At 30.9% G+C, this 18,786-nt stretch overlaps 1 pseudogene; it reads right to left on the reverse strand.

Moving 5' to 3' along the window:
* Positions 1-12,533: 12,533 nt before the first annotated feature.
* Positions 12,534-17,267, reverse strand: LOC110825763 (serine/threonine-protein kinase D6PK-like; annotated as a pseudogene).
* Positions 17,268-18,786: the final 1,519 nt, after the last annotated feature.

An 18,786-nucleotide genomic window follows, 5' to 3' on the forward strand; every position in this document is an offset into this window, starting at 1 on the left:
TAAGTTATACATCAATCATAATGCAATACAAATAATCTCCAAGTAAGAATACACACAAAAGTGTAGTTTGAATCGGGATTAATTAGGTGATATACATTAATTACAGTACAATACAAGTAATTTCAAATGATGATACACGAAAGTACAATCTGACTCGAACTTATGATCTCTTGTAAAAGAAGAAATGAATCAACTATTCAACTAATTAAATATTTAATTCAGTATACACATATACCAAACAAATATATATATATATATCCTGTTAATAGGTATTTGGCGAATTAAATTATTAATTATTTATCTATTGGGTGCATATCTATGTACTTTTATCCTTATCTATAAGAGTATGAATTTAAATCAGATTTTACATCTCATGACATATAATTTACTGATTAAACTGTATAAATTTTTACTCACAAAACTTGTACTTGAGAATTTTTATTATTAAATATATATTATAAGATCAACAATAACATACATAAATACTCCAAATTAAAGAGTTTTGAGCTGTGATTATTAGTACTAATTATATACCTTGAGGAGGCTTCTTTAATCTTGAAGCAAAGTTCACAAATTCAAGAAAAATCTGCATCAGATACTTAGTCTCTTCAAATTAAGAGAAGAAAACCAAGTAATTAAAACTCATTAACTGGTCTAACGTTGTTAATAACTACTCAGATCTCTATCAAAAAATATATTATCTACACATATAAAGCTTTAGTAAAGTCTGATAAGGTGATTTCAAATTCAACTACGAAGGTGGAGCGCCGATAAGAGAAATAATTAGGAGCCCAACCAAGTACTCCTTTCATTTCATATGCTATTCCAAAAAATTGATCTACCGTACCCTTTAAAAAAATCAAATGAAATCAATCAATGACATCGATATATATACATGATTGGTAAACAAATATGAAAAAAATATATAAGATGTTAAGCACTAAACCTCTTGTTCCATCGAGTGGATCATGTCGAGGAGCTGCGTGCTTCAATCCACCCTATTCGAAACGATTGGAGAAGAGAAAAATGGTTTTGCCGAGAGATGGGAGATTGTTTTTTTTTTTTGAATCTGCAATGCTCACCGAAGCAGTGGAGAGTCACAATGAGTTTAGTATTTATAATAGATTGCTAATAATCTAGGTCATTTCTAGTGATTGATATTTAGGTTATCAATATTCTATGCATTAATAAACTTGCATATTTTTGTGTTTTATATTTTGAGTTTGGATTAATCTTGCCAACAGTTTTATGAGGAAAAATATTTTCTTTTAAAAAAAATAAGAATTTAATTTAATCCATTTATAATATTGTATAACTGACAAAAATGGGTTTTCTCTAAATAAATTACTTCAACTGATAAAAGGCATTATATTGGCACCTTTGAGAACGATTAATTGCTGCTAAAAATTAAATAATAGATGATAAAATTTTACCAGCAGATTTATATTGTCACTAAAAGTCAAAATTCCACAAAGTAAATTTATGGCAAATAGAGGAAGCCATGTATCAATTTCATGCACAACCTGTCCATTTCTTTATTTGAAAAAAAAAATTTATTCAACTTTTATATTAACAAAAAGAAGTACAAAAGAACTTGAAAATAAAATAGTTTATCTTTATGTTTTAAAACCTAAAGAAAATTCAATCTCCTCTTTTGCAAGACCCTAAAACTTCTCTCTCTCTGTTGGTTGCATCTCGTTGCAATCTCACCATCACCTCTCGTTATTCATTAAAGTATTAGTTTTTCTTATCAGTCATTAAATACTGTAATTTAAACAGTAAATTTACGTTACTTAATTCACTCATTTGTATGAGATTAAATTATTTATTCAAGTTAAATAATATCTTATTATTTGACTGAACTATAAATTTAGCTGTATTTCTTTCTAGTACTGTATAAGTCAGTAAACAATGAAGTTAGTATAATAACATCCAATACAACATATACTTTTTCCTTTTAAAAAAAATCATGGATAAAAACCATTCTGCTTAAGCAAGTGAACAAAAAACTGAAACTCATGAACAACTATATATCTTAAGCAGTCTTTGCTGCATCTATAGCTATGTTATATACTATCTGATTACACTTTTACATCCAATTAAGAAGAAGAAAAGCAAAATATGGAATGAAAGTTACTTTTAAATCCAACTAAAAATTAGACAATAAACGACACAATTTTAGCTAGTGATAGAGGTTGTCACTAAAAGTCAAAATGTTGTTAAGTAAATAAATATACAGAAAATAAAGGAAGCCACTTGTCCATTTCATGAACAATCCATCCATTTCTTTGGAAAAAAATTATTTAACTTTTATATCGGCAAAATAAATACATAAGAAGCTAGAAATAAAATAGTTCATCTTTATGTACTCAAACCTAAAGAAAATTTGATCTCTTCTATTATAAGTCGTCAGAGCTTCTATATTTGTATTAGTTGCATCTCATTGCAGTCGCCATCGATCATCTCTCATTTTTTATTAATGCCTCAGTTCTCCTAATCAATTGTCAAAACACTGTATTATTAATAGTAAATGTACATTAGTTGATTCATTCATTTGTATGAGATTAAATAATTCATTCAAGTTAAGTTCTAATTTATTATTTCATTTACCTACAAAATTAGTTGTATTTCTTTCTTGTACGATATTAGTTTAAATAATGTAAGTCAATACAATAATTATGATTACAACATTTACTTTTTTTTCAAGTAAATGTCATCATCCATAAATAGTAAAAAGCATTTTTGTAAAAACCCAGCCCGAAAGAAACAAACACAACCCACCTGGTTCTTAAAATCAGGAAGAGCCAAAACGATGTCGTTTTGAGAAACCCCAAAAACGATGTAGTTTTGACATGAAGGAAGGAAAAATACAGGCATATGAAAGGACATTGTTTTGAGAGCATCAAAACAAAGTCATTTTTGTGATAGAAAAGAAAATAAAATTAGGGCAACCATGTCTCTAGCCGTCGAAGAAGAGGCATGTACGCCTCTTTCCTCCACCGAAGAAAGAGGAGGAAGGCCGTATGGGCCTCTCCTCTCTTTGACTATAAAAATAGTGGGAGAGCAATCCATGCAAAGGAGAGATCTCATGAGTGAGGAGAAAGAGAGTCATATGTAGTGAGAGAAAGTAAATCAGATAAGAACACTGGCGTGCAGTGAAAATGGTCGTCTGCTATATAGAATTAGATTCCAGATCTAGGAGACCAGTCCATCTGCACCAAAAATAGAAAGCAAGAAAAAGAATAGTGCAATAGTGTGCGATGGGAGAAGGAGATTCAGACGGTTTCCAAGTGAGACTTCGCGATCTGTGGTGCATTCCTGGCTTGATTCCACAAGATCTATGCTGGAGTTAGATGTGAAAATGGTTCTGTGGCAATATCTGGCCAAAACGTAGCAATTTGTGACTGGTTTTGGTTATGCATGCTGGTTCTGGTGGTCGCGCATGAGGCGACAGGTGGCATTTCAGCAGCGATGTGTGGTGAACTAAGAGCACACTGCTCAAAAGCTTTAACCCACAAATAAAATGAAAAATAAACCATTTTTATCATCACCATTATACATTTAAGTTGTTTATATAGGTAAGTTGAGCCACAAATTGAATTTACCTATCCTTATACGAAGGCAGCTTCAGAATCTTACATTATGTATATCTTTTGGGAGTTCTTTCAACCATGTTTTCTCTTAGGGTTAGCACTTATCATACAAGAGAAGGCATTGACAAGCTCATAATCCTCTTCAATTATCAGAATTTTGGCTGCACTTGGGTCTGCAAGTAGAAGCTTAGCCATAAGGTATTCGATAATTGACCATGTCTGAAATAACCGTGCTTGTTTCTTGATCAACCTTCCTCTTTTCGTCTCATAGTATTAAGGCCACTTGTCTCTCGATATGCGTCTTTCAGCAACTTCAATAGTTCTTGCAGCGATTTATGGTCTTTACATCTTTATGGTTGCAATAGTAAGCTGTAAAAAGTTCATTTTTAAAATCTTAAGTCGCACTATCAACATTCCTTCCTTATTGCTTTATTTTATAAAACATCAACAAGGTGCCATATCCTATTGGATTCAAGCATGACAACTCAGGAAACTTCTACCTAAATATAACTTCTACAAAGGGTTCTCTGGAGCAATTAACAAAATATTAGCAGCAGAGAGAATTGATACATATCCAATGAAAGTAACTACAGTTATTTAACTTTTCTTATCGTTAGATCTTTTTTTAGAAATACACACAAACACATAGATATATATGTGTGCGTGTGTGTGTTTGTGTTTAATAAATTTAAAGAGCTATTGTAACTTGATGTAATGCTAAATCACTATAAAGTTTTTAGTGGAATTTATAATAGGAAGCAGATATAATGATGATGATTGTCATATCATACATGAGAATCACTATATATATATATGAGAAAAAAAATATGCTTGTTGGTTCTAATAACTAAAAGTTGAAAAATAAAGGAAATGAAAATTAAAATATTTTGTTTGGTTTAAATTTATAAAAGAAAAATAATTATTATAAGAAAATAATTAATAATATCAGTTATTAATATAATGATGGGTTAGCTACAGAGAATTAAAATTGAATTTAAAAAGAAAATTAATCCTTTCCTCTTTCCTTTTTTGTTAAGAGTTCTTATGTGAAAAAAGATTTATCATTCATGAACGATAGCATAATTACTATTGAAATAATTAATAATAAATATTTTAGTATAGAATCCAAGTCTATTTCTTCTTCTTTAATATTTATGTTAATAAATAACTTAAGAAAAATACTAATTCAGATTTTTTGCTTATTATAATTGTTCTAATTAAAAGAATCTAGTTGTTACAAAATATTATTTTCATTTGGATATGTCATGACTCTTTAGGACAAAATAAAATTAGATTACTATATCTTTACCAACATAGTCATAAATTAAATCTTTTGATTCTATTGAATCAAATATTATTAATAAATCATCATTAATCCATATAATTATATACAAAAAGTGATAAATTTTACATTTTAATAAGATTCAGACTTGTTGTCTTCAAGAAAAATGTAAAAATCTTAACTATTCAAACACCATGTTTATGCTAATTTATAAAAATTCTTAAAAACTTCATTGTAGTGTGTGCTTAATTATGATAAATGAAAAATTGTCACAAACTTTAATGGGGGCATTTTTGGTGCATGAAATGCATGTTTCAATGTTAATGGATGTTAGTGGCTATTTTCTCTTTTTCAATGATATCGTCTTATGTTTACCTTATAAATAGTTAGCTCCTCTACTCTATCCTATCTTATTGCTACATTTCTTTATTGCTCTCTCTTTTATCTCTTTCCTTTCACTTTCACTTTTCCTCAAATTTTCTTGAAAGATTTCTAACTTTTACTTTTCTAGTTGTGCAAATTAATCTATGATATATAGCTAATCTTATTGTATCGTGTAATTAACATGTCAAAAAACTCTTTTCTACACTCAAGTTATCTAATTGACCTATTGCAACCTGCAAAGAATTTATCGGTATTGATTTTTAGAAGGTTTCATCCACCCCATCTGTCCAACAAAATAAAACATAGTTACTTTATAATATTGTTATTGAAAGAGATGAAAATAGATAAAATACTAATAGTGAAAAATTAAATATTGAAGTTAACTTTTATAAATTAAGTAAAGGATAATAATTACTTTATTTAAGTTACAGTAATTAAAGAAAAATATAAATATTATTTTATTCTTAATTAATTTAAAATTGAACTAAATTAGTTAAAAAGAAACTGTATTTGTTACAATAGCAAAATATGTGAGAGTAATTTTCTCCATTTGCTAGAACTATTTGAATTAAAAGATTAAGGAATTTAAAAAAATAAATAAGAATCAAATTAATTAAGTTGTAAGAAGCAAGAGTACCTTGATTTAAAGAAGTGCGTTTGCCCATGCGAGGGGTGGTGCTAGCTTCCAACTGCATCACCATACATACCCCATTCAGTGAATAATAATAATAATAATAAAGATTTTAAGATCAAAATCTACAATATTTAATATTTTAAAAAAGAGTTTTACCAACTATTCAACTAATTAAATAATAAATTAAGTAGACACATATACCAAACAAATATATATATCCTGCGAATTGATATTTGGTTAATTAAATTATTAATTACTTATCTATAAGAGTATGAATTCAAATTAGATTATACATCTCGTGACATATAATTTACTGATTAAACTGTATAAATTTTTACTAACAAAACTTGTGCTTGAGAATTTTTATTATTAAATATATATTATAAGATCAATAATAACATACATAAATATATGAAATTAAAGAGTTTTGCGCTGTGATGATTAGTATTAATTATATATCTTGAGAAGGCTTCTTTAATCTTGAAGCAAAGTTCACAAATGCTAGAAAAATCTGCATCAGATACTTTGTCTCTGTAAATTAAGAGAAGAAAACTAAATAATTAGAACCCATTAACTAGTCAAACGTGGTTAATAACTACTCAGATCTTTATCGAGATGTATATTATCTACACATACAAAGCTTTAGTCAAGTCTGATAAGGTGATTTCAGATTCAACTACAAAAGTGGAGAGCAGATCAGAGAAATAATTAGGATCACAAACAAGTACTCCTTTCATTTCATATGCTATTCCAAAAAAGTGATCTATCGTACCCATTAAAAAAAAATCAAATGCAAATCAATCAATGGTATCGATATATATACATGATCGGTAAACAGATATGAAAAAAATAGATAAGATGTTAAGCACTAAACCTCTTGTTCCATCGAGTGGATCATGTTGAGGAGCTGCGTGCTTCGATCCACCCTATTTGAAACGATTGGAGAAGAGAAAAATGGTTTTGCCGAGAGATAGGAGATTGTTTTTTTTTTTTGAATCTGTAATGCTCACCGAAGTGGCAGAGAGTTATAATGAGTTTAGTATTTATAATAAATTGGTAATAATCTAGGTCATTTCTAGTGATTGATATTTAGGTTATAGATATTCTATGCATTAATGAACTTACATATTTTTGTATTTTGTGTTCTGAGTTTGGGTTAATCTTGCAAACAGTTTTACGAGAAAAAATATTTTCTTTTTTAAAAAATATGAGTTTAATTTAATCCATTTATAATATTGTATAAATGAAAAAATTGGGTTTTCTCCAAATAAATTACTTCAACTGATAAAAGGCATTATATTGGCACCTTAAGAATGGTTAAGTCCTACTAAAAATTAGACAATAGACGAAAAAATTTTACCAGCAGATTTATATTGTCACTAAAAGTCAAAATGCCACAAAGTAAATTTGCGGTAGATAGAGGAAGACATATCCATTTCATGCACAACCTGTCCATTTTTTTATTTGAAAAAAAAATTATTTAACTTTTATATTGACAAAAAGAAGTACAAAAGAAACCGTAAATAGTTTATCCTTATGTTCTAAAACCTAAAGAAAATTCAATCTCCTTTGTTGCAAGACCCTAAAACTTCTCTCTCTCTGTTAGTTGCATCTCATTGCAATCATCACCATCACCTCTCGCTATTCAATGGAGTATTAACCTTATTAATCATTAAATATTGTATTTTAAACAGTAAATTTACGTTACTTAATTCACTCATTAGTATGAGATTAAATTATTTATTCAAGTTAAATCATATCTTATTATTTGACTAAAGTACAAATGTAGCCATATTTCTTTCTAGTACTGTATAAGTCAGTAAACAACGTAAGTTAGTATAATAACATCCAATACAGCATATACTTTTTCCTTTAAAAAAAAATCATGGATAAAAACCATTCTGCTTAAGCAAGTGAACAAAAAATTAAGACTTATGAACAACTATATATCTTTCAGAAGTCTTTGCTACATCTCTAGCTATGTTATATGCTATATGATTACACTTTTTACATCCAATTAAGAAGAAAAGAAACAAAATGTGGAATGAAAGTTACTTTTAAATCCAACTAAAAATTAGACAATAAACGACACAATTTTAGTGGGTGATAGAGGTTGTCACTAAAATTCAAAATGTTGCTAAGTAAATAAATATATAGCAAATAGAGGAACCCACTTGTCCATTTCATGCACAATCTATCCATTTATTTAGAAAAAAATTATTTAACTTTTATATCAGTAAAATAAATACATAAGAAGTTGGAAATAAAATAATTCATTTTTATGTACTCAAATCTAAAGAAAATTTGATCTCTTCTATTATAAGACATCAAAGCTTCTATCTTTGTACTAGTTGCATCTCATTGCAGTCACCATCAATCACCTCTCATTTTTTATTAATGCATCAGTTTTCCTGATCAATTGTCAAAACACTGTATTTTTAACAATAAATGTACATCATTTGATTCATTCATTTGTATGAGATTAAATAATTTATTCAAGTTAAGTTCTACTTTCTTATTTTATTGACCTACAAAATTAGTCGTATTTCTTTCTAGTAGGGTATTAGTTTATATAATGGAAGTCAATACAATAACAACGATTACTACATTTAATTTTTTTTCAAGAAAATGTCATCATCCATAAATAGTAAAAACCATTTTTGTAAAAACCCGACCTGAGAGAAACAAACCCAGTCCACCTGCTTCTTAGAATTAGGAAGAGCCAAAATGACGTCGTTTTGGGAAACCCCAAAAATGACACCGGTTTGACATGAAGGAAGGAAAACTACAAGCATGTGAAATAATGTCGTTTTGGTGACAGAAAATGAAAAAAATATTAGGGCAACTAGAGGTACGTACGCCTCTGGCTACCAAAGAAGAAGAGGAAAAAGAGGAGTGTATGCCTTTTACCTCCACCAAAGAAAGAGGAAGAAGGCTGTATGGGGCTCTCCTCTCTCTAACTATAAAAATAGTGAGAGAGCAAGCCATGGAAGAGAGATCCCATGCATGAAGAGAAAAAGAGCGTATGTAGAGAAAGAAAGTAAATCAAAGAAGAAAACTGGCGTGCGGCGAAAAGGGTCGTCCGTTGCACGAAACTAAATGTTGGATCTAAGAGACCAGTCCGTCTGCATCAAAAATAGGAATCCGAAAAAAGAATACTGCAACAGCATGCATGGGAGAAGGAGACTCGCGCAGTGCCCAGGTGCGACTTCACGATTTATGGTGCGTTCCAGACCCGATTCCACAAGATCCGTGCCATAGTTGGATGCACGAATAGTTCTATGGTGATCTCCAGTCGAAACGTAGTAGTTTGTGGCTGGTTTTGGTGGCGCGTTTTGATTCTCGTAGCCGCACGTGAGGCGAGTGGCACTTCGACAGCGACGCATAGTGAACCGGTAGCACACGCATGGTGACACGGGGTGACTTTAGAGATTGGGATTGCATGCCCAAGGTAAAACTAGTTTTGTTGGGTTTGTTTCTAAAAATTTCTCATCGTTTACTATGCATGTTATATATTTATGAATGAGGAAATTAATGAAGTGACAATGAAGATTCAGAAGAGAGCGTAGACCCAAGTCAATAAGGATTCTGACACTTTTTCTGACTCGACTATAGGTAAGGGATTGGGTTAGTCTAATTCAGAGGCCCCCATGTTTTATGAAACCTTATTTTCTATTGAGATGACTTGTTTATAGACTTTTTTGAACGGTTCATGTTTTCCACTACGAGTTCTATGAACTCATCATATTCGCATGTGCACAATTGCATATGATTGGAAACCTACATGATGTTGTGTATGATGTATAATTGTGTATTCATAGTTACTTGTATGTATATGCAGATTTTATTCATGCTAGTTATCGAGTTATAAATGTGTGTGACGCATATATATATATAAATGTATAATTGTAAGTTGTGCCATGTGTGTACGTATGAGTGAACAATTTGTATGTGTCTATTTATGGAATATATATATGCCTTGTGTGAACATACAAGCATACTTATGTTATATGTATTGCGTGTTTATATATATACTTATTTGAGTCCATAACTGTGCATATAAAGTATATGTATTGTGCTTATTATGTAGGCTTTTTGATGCATAATATATATGATATATAAGTAGGTGCATGTCTAAGTAGGTCATCTAGTAGCAAACCTAATTAGTAAAAGAATAACATAAGAATCTTTAAAAGACAAAAAAATTCATTTAACCGGTATCACCAAGGGGTGTGTGTGTGTGTGTAGCCTTTTGGCATGTGACTATGGTGAACCCTACCCGTGGATACGGCTTCCGCCAGACAAGGCAAAGTGATAAGAACTGTAAACTGTATGCTGTGTACTGTAAACTATATGCTGTGAATTGAACTGTAATGTATTCACGTGGTAGAGGGGATCCTTACTGCCCTCGTTGATGCCGGCAGAAATGACATCGCATAGTGAAACTATTCTTAATAAAATATGAGCTGATAGGAAGTCATGAGTGAAGTTTACGATACTAAAATACTGAATTGATATCTACTGACTTGCTTACTACTTAAATTATGATACTAAATACCAAATTATGTTATTTATGGAATTATTATGCCCTAAGTTATGATACTGAAATAAAAAATTCTGAATGTTTACTAAATGAACTGATTTAGAAGATTTGGTGATTGAGTGTGTGCATGTCTTTGTTATGGGCACTACTCCTTTTCCTTAGTGAGTCCGTGAAGCTCACCCCAATTCACACCCCCAATGCATATTAGTCAAGATCAAGAGTAAGTTCAAGGTCGAAGGAAGACTTTGAAGAATCTTTAGTAATTGTAAGAGTTCATCTTATAAAGTCAGTTAATTATATGATATCGATGTTATGTAAAGAATCTTGTAAACCTTATGTCTTATAATTCCGTATAGGGATGATTGAATCTTAAGTTTTTGTTTATTACTGCGTAAATTTTATCAGGCTATATATGTGGATTATTGCTCATTTCTCCATGGAGAAAACGGGTCGTTACAATTGGTATCAGAGTTCACGTTCCTCGGAACCATCCCTTATATCATGAGGTTTAGGATTCCTATAAGGTTTAAAGTCAAAAGAAATTAGATAATACACACCTTATGAGATGTTTTGGAACTTCCTCCAAAACATCCGCGGATGTGAAGTAGGATTATAGTCCCAAAAGCCTGAAAGAATAAAAGTTACAAGAGTTAGAATATGATGAATCTAGAGATCCAAGAAGAAGGGCTTCACTCCAAAGCTAACTGGAGATGGTGAATAAGCAATAACCATAATCTACCATATTACATAAAACTATAGAAAGCTTAAGTACTACCAAAGGAGATTATCTAGTAGGAGTAAGTTGATAAATTTTTGGGGAAGACCATAAATTTCCCTCAAGTAAGGAAATGAGTTTTAAAATAGGAAGATTCCCCAAAGTGAGAAAAAAATCCCTCGAATGGGAGAACGACCTTTGGTGGGAGAGAATTCTCCTAAGTGGAAGAAAACCCCCCAAGTAAGTGGATTTTGGAAAGTTCTTTTATATAATCAGATAATAACTGTAATATTCTAAAGGGTTGAATGATAAGAATCTTCTCTCATCCTTGATGCATCCAATATAACATTATTTCTTTTAAGATAAAATCATTATTCATTAACAATAAAAACCATCATGCTCAAGTAAATGACCAAAACCATCATGCTCAAGTGAAGCAAAAATTAAGGAGGTTCATGACCAATTATCTATCTTTCAAAAGTCCTTATTCATCTCTAGCTAAGCTATGCATTATTCTTATTATACTTTTGAATCCAACTAGAAAGGAAACAAAATGCAAAATGAAAGCTTAAACATCCTCAAATATAAACCTAAACTCATAAAAATATTCATGAAGTATAAAATTTATACTTGGTACAAAATTTACCATATAATTAAGTAAAACAAAATCTATACTAAATTAGGTTTTAGGACAAAAAATTTGTATCATAGTGCAACACTAAGAAAAAAAAGAAAAGATTAAAACCTTAAGATTTAGATGTAACACCGTAGTTTTAGAGCTTTATTAAGACTTAATACAAGCTCAAAACTTCATAGTTGTCTTAAGAAAGGTCTACAATGTGAGAATAGTTTTAAAACCCTACACAACCTTTTGGCAAAGCTATCTTGTAACCTCATAGGTATCTTAAAATAACTCTACAAGCCAAAATTTTCCTTATCCTCAACTACACTTGAACCTTAACATTGTTTATCCCAAATTAGGTAAGCAGTAATGAAGCACTGCACAAGGACCCATGAGTTTCCCTTCTTGATGTTATCATGACCATGATGCAATACATTTTGGTTTTATCTAAGAAATACCATAAAAAGAGTATTACTACCTCTTATACAACATATTAGAGAAATTAATATTACTTTTAGACTGTTAAGTAAAGACATTAATTGAGAACAATTGAAAATGCTATATCATTTGTTAGATAAAATGATCAAGTAAATCCTTAATTATATATTTTTATAAATATTGAACCTTTCAACATGAATTTCATTAAAATTTCTTGCCCCAATATACAAATTACTTAAATCTCACTTAAGTTTGGTTATTAAAATTTGATATACATAAAAAAAGCATATATCATGTAAATTAAAGAGTAAATTTTTGCTTCCTAGTAATACTCTATTGAACTCTCTATAGTACTATCAAATGCAACAAACTCCTTACAAGATACAAGAGATGGAACAAATGGTGATTTTATACATCTCAAAAGTTGGGAATTAAGCCCATTAAAAAATTGATGTTTTTTTATTACCGTTGCACCCATTGTGGACACTATTTTCCTGGTAGGGTCCTTGATTAAAGTCGTGTGATCAAATCCTTTGCTAGCTCCAAAACCATAGTTTCTTTAGGAAACTCAAGTGCTCGAGCCACAATATTCGCTAGGGGCAACTCCTAGTAAACTCCCTTACACGATGTTATCCCATATAACATTTTGAATATGAATATCCCTAGTGTCCACCAATCAACCGTGTTTTTATGCCTTTCACCATACACAATTTCTAGTGCATAGTACTCATGGGTCCCAACAAAAGACATTCATTGGACATTGATTGACTCTGTGATGACTTCCACAATCGTATGATATGTTGACTTTTTTTCTATTTGTCTTGGCTAGGGTGTAAGCAGGAGGCTACTGCAGGTGCAATATAATTGGGTAGAACGCATGATGAATTTGAAAAGTTGGGTTGCTCATCAAGATAACATTTTTTGTGTGATTGATGATGCATTTTGATTAGAAATTATATGGATCGTTGATGTGGAATTATCGTCTTTTTATGACAGATTGAAGTCAGTCAATGGAATGTGGCATCGAATCTTAATAACACATTTTTGGGCTTCAAATCATGGTAAACTATCCTCATCATATGTAAGTATTCTATGGCCACTGTAACTTCAGATGCATAACACTTGTGTAAAAAAGGGAAGATCACAAATCTTTTAAAAGAATAAATAAATGAATAAATTTAAATGACTTTGAAATATATAAAATTGAGTTTGATAAGTTATGCGAATAGCTTATTGAAAATTTTAATACTTTATTCTATTTAACAGATTTAAGAATATGTTTAATATACTATTGAAATATAACTATCTCTTGTAATATTAACTAAATTAGTAAAAATATATAATACATTTAATTTATTAATATATAAACATGTTCATGAACTTGTAAACCAAATTTGTTCATATTTGAATTTGGCTCTTATACTTTAACATTTTGGGACCATATGAAAAGAAGATTTTATTAATTAATAAAGATAAAAATGAGGATGGTATCTATATATATATCCATAAATACGATAGAATCAAGAAAGTGCAAAGGGGGTTAGAAACTTCAAAGAAGATACTTATAATGTGGAATTATATAAATATATTGATACAATATCATCCTGTTCGAGCTAAATAAATTAAAATTTTATAAGAAATTCTAATCACAAACTGATATGGGAGAAATTTGTTTTATTAACTTCATTAACTATAAATATTATAAATGATTATTACTTGATGATTATTTATCAATTTTCAATTAAAAATACTTTTAAAATTCAAATTATATAGTTTCTAAAATTAACACCTTAACAAAAGAAATTGCAAGATTATCAAACCTAGTTAATGTAAATATAAGTGTTGTATCATATTTGTATTTTATAGCTTGCAAATCCATCATATTTCCTGCTTGGTTCATATCTCAAAAGGAAAAATAATTTACTCTATAATTAAGAAAGGTCTCACCAGGAACATAATTGCAAGATAATTAATGAAAATGCCACAAAGGAACCAAAAGTGAAACCCCACTAAGCTTATATTTATTTATTTTACATATCATAAATCTTACGTATATACTAAAATTGCACAATTCAAATTAGAATTGAAAAAGTTTTGAATTTTCAAAAACCTATGGTTTCAAAAAATTGTGAACACTACAACACTAGAGTTTTTTGCCATTTTGTATTTTTTGCCTAAATTTTGTCTATAAAACTAGTTTATCCATGTATATTATAAACTTATCAAAAATACAAAGATTTCATAATTTTGGACTAGAATTAAAGAACTTACAAATTATAAAAATAAGGTACTGTTGTAAAATGTACTTAACATGCATTAACTTTTTTGCCACATTTTTTTATTTCTTTGGCAAATTTTTGGCTACCAAACTATTTTATTTACATTGTAAGCATTTCATAATACTAAAACTATATGATTACCATTAGAATTGAAGACTACATGAATTTTTAAAAATTGAATGGTGTAACTGAATGTGATTAGCAAGTAGTAATATTTCAGTCACATTTTTTATTTTTTTAGCTAATGTTTCATCATCAAACTATTTCAATGTCTTTTACCATACATAATTTTTAGTGCTAAGTACTTGTGGGTCCCAACAATGTGATGATTTCCATAGCTACACAATGTGTTGCCGTTTTTTTTGTTTGTGTTGACTAGGATGTAAGTAGGAGGCTATTGTAGGTGTGATACAATTGAGTAAAATGCATGACGAATTAGAAAAGTTGGGTTGATCATTATGATAACAACTTGTATTTATGATTGATGATACATTTTGATTGGAAATTATGTGGATCTTTGATGTGGTATTATTGCCTTTTAGTGAGAGATCAAGGTTAGTCAACAAAATCTGGCTGTCGAATCTTAGTAATACATTTTGGGGCTTCAAATCATGGTAAACTATCCCTATCATGTGTAGGTATTCTAAGGCCACTATGACTTCAGATGCATAAAACTTGTGCAAGAAAGAGAATGTCACAAATCTTTAAAAAAGAAAATAAATGATTAAATTTAAATAAGTGCGAAATATATAAAATTGAGTTTGATAAATTATGCAAATAGCTTATTGAAAATTTTAATATTTTATTCTATTTAATATATTTAAGAATATATTTAATATACTATTGAAATATAATTATTTCTTGTAACAATACACGCAATAGTAAAAATATATAATATATTTAATTTATTAATATATAATAGGTTCATGAACTTGTAAACTAAATTCCTTGGTATTTGAATTTGGCTCTTGTACTTTAACATTTTGAGACCATATTAAAATATGAAAAGAAGATTTTATTAATTAATAAAGATGAAAATGAAGATGGTATCCATATATACATATATATTTATGCAGAAATATGGTAGAATCAAGAAGATGTAAAGGAAAAATGTTAGGAACTACAAAGAAGATACTTATAATTAGGAATTATATAAAAGCCGGAGCTGTCTTCACATGTTTTGGGGTCACCTTCGATTCTTTTCACGTGAGATGTTTGGATTTACTTCCTTAATCCTCCACTTACCTCTACTATATATATATATGTATATATAAATTGTATTAAATTAATTATATTTTATTCAACAAAATATTTTATTTCCAATTATGGTGTCTTCTATAAGATAATTATCAATTTCAAAATATGTGGAATTTGTCTATGAAAATGAAAAAAAGGGTATATACATACCAAGCAATAGCTTCGTTGAATCATTTCTTCAACTGCTGTTGACGGAGGAGATGGAGATCACGGTTTGGACAAAACTCAGTGAGTAAATAGGACCACCGATCACAATCCAAACTCACATAAAGACATGACAAAGATGGATGATCCAATAATTCCAATATTTCCCTCTTTGTCCTTGCTCTTCCTTCCTTATTTCTACCCGTCAGCTCCTTCCTATCCACCAACTTTGCTGCAAACCATGATCCCTTTAACTCCATCAGGTAAATACTTCTAATGTTGCTGTTTCCTAGCTGCCAGAGAAATCGTAGGTTGTTTAGAGTGATAACGTCAGGACCCTTATCGAATTTTAATGACGGTGTGTGGGAGGAGGAGGTGGTGGTGCGAGTGGTGGTTTTGAGCTTAAACTGGTGGTTGAGTTGTCAAGAGAGTCGACGAGGTTTTCAACCATGGTGGTGGTGGTGGTGGTTGAAGGAGTTGTAGAAAAAATGAAGGCTTGCGAGAGGGGGAGAGAGGGAGAAGAAACAATAATAGGAGGAAAGGGAAAAGAGGAAAGGAGGGAGGAGAGGAGATTTTTTTAATGGACCAAAAGAATAGGATTGGGCCATTTGGTGGCCCGTTGGCCCTTGGTGGGTTAATGTGGGCCCATGATTATATCATTGTTTGTTTTTTACTTTTGTTAAGTCTTGACATGGAAAAGTTGTATTTTTTTGAAAAAAAAATAATTTTAATGAAAATTACGAGGGAGATCTTGTGAAATAAAGAAATGTCATAAGGTGTCCTGTAATACTCGAGGCCAAAAATTGGCCCATGATAATTTTCCTATTAGATTAATTATCTAAAAATTATATAAAAATATATATTTAATTTATTTTTTTATTTTATTAAAGTTTTGAGAAAAAATGAATTAGAGATGAGATTTAAAATAATTTTGGGGAAAAGAGATTAAAATTTGAGTTCGAAGGGTGTTTTTGAAAGAAAAATTAGAAACAAGGGGTCAAAGTTGAAAAAAGAAAAATTTGGCCATGTGGGATGATCCAGTCAACAACCTCGACGAACCAAAGCACGCCGTGTGTCAAAACATGCTAATGTTAGCGCCACGCGGGTAATCTGCGTGCCCAGTGATTCGGTGGCCCAGGTTTGATCTTGCGTGCGTAAACGGCTTAGATTCGTTCCCTCCTTAAGCGCAATCAGACGAACGAGATCAATCGTGATGAGCAGCCTAGATTAGACGACCCTCTTCGCTCCATGTCGACATAAATGGATGGTCCAGATCGACACAGGATTGGTATAAATACCTCACGTCATAGGGGAACCCAAACCCTAACCATCAGTTCCCGCAAGAGAAGAAGAACCAGGATCCGCACTAGAGCCATCACCGACCGTCAAAAAAGGTAAAATTTTCCCCTACCTACTCAGAATTCCATTCCAAGCCTCCCTATGGCCATATGGATCAAGAGGGACGGCGAGTGAGCCAAAAATTACAAGCAAAACCCGACAGAGTTGTCGTGGACAAAACCCAAAAATTCCTCCTATGAGCCCCTTCTCGCTTCCAATTTCATATGAATTTCTGATCATTATGTTCACTATCTTTTTCTATGTAGGGTAACTAAAGCATGAACCCCAGCCGCGAAGGAGGATCGGTGAAGTTGCCGCGCCCGGAAACTCCTATGCCGGTAGGTTCGCGTTTTTATGATTTTTCGACCAACCAATGTCCTCTAACGTATTTTTCCGCAAGGATACATGTAAAACTTGCCAAAACCAGCCAAAACTAGCTAAGCTGGGGCAAACCATTGCTGTGGCGGTAGAACCAACGCCGGAGCACGGCGGCGGAGCTGTGTCGAAACCCAAAATTGGCTGGAAAGAGTTTTAGACACCGATTTTGGATTTTTAGAGTATTTTTAGGTACGTGACGAGTATTTTGGATTCCATAAAAAAAATTCAGGAAACCCATGGCACGTTAGCAGGCGTAGTAAATAGTGCAGCGTCTCGAAACACCAATCTAGATAAGGGTCCCTCACCTTATTCCCCGTTATAGTAAAATAAGACTTAACGATGTATAATTTTGTATTTTTTATGAAAATTTAAAAAACCTTAAAAATAATTACAGGTCACTAGTGGAGCCAAAACTGGTTAGTTCACAATGGTCCTGATTTCTTGTTTATTTTTCTATATTATTCTACTTGCTTGTTATCATATTGTGCATGTTCTTAATTTATAGTTTCTATGGTCTTATCGATTTATATGGTTTATTCGATTTATCTGGTTACTCGATCCCTTGTTATAATAACTATATCATCTGCATAAATGTCTTCTAATTAATCTAGAAATATAATATGAGATATTGATATGCGTTTGTTGGTTATTTTGTTGATGGAAATCTTTATGTGAAAGACTTATTAGGTACCTAGGGAAAAGGCGGACAGGCTCAGTACGTAGAAAACCCTACCGTGAACGTTATCTCAGTTGAACAGGGTTAGAAAGCCCCTTACTGGAAAGATTTAGGAGATATCGTTTACCCTCATACCGAATGGGTTATCAAGACAATAGAATGTTTGACACCCATTACCAGACTGGATATAGGGACGATCGGTTAATTGTTAAAATTAGACATTAGGTTCACGAGTAGGAGAACATCCTTATAGACCCTCAGGAGTACTAGACAGCAAGTAAGAAAAGAAAATTGTCATTTCTTGTTCTCTTGTGCATGAAAATGAAAAGTGGTGTAGATATAGGTCTTTATACGTTATTTTTTTAGAAAACACATAACGGTAAGTATCAAACAAAAGTTTTTAAGTTAAATGTATTTAATTAAAGTAAGGGCTCCATTAGTTATTTTTCTGATTTTTACAAATCGTCAGTTTTCGTATCAGTGAGTAGTGTGATATTCTTACT

Source organism: Carica papaya, chromosome 9 (genome assembly GCF_054855325.1).
Source record: "Carica papaya isolate Zhongbai chromosome 9, ASM5485532v1, whole genome shotgun sequence".
NCBI classification, from domain to species: domain Eukaryota; kingdom Viridiplantae; phylum Streptophyta; class Magnoliopsida; order Brassicales; family Caricaceae; genus Carica; species Carica papaya.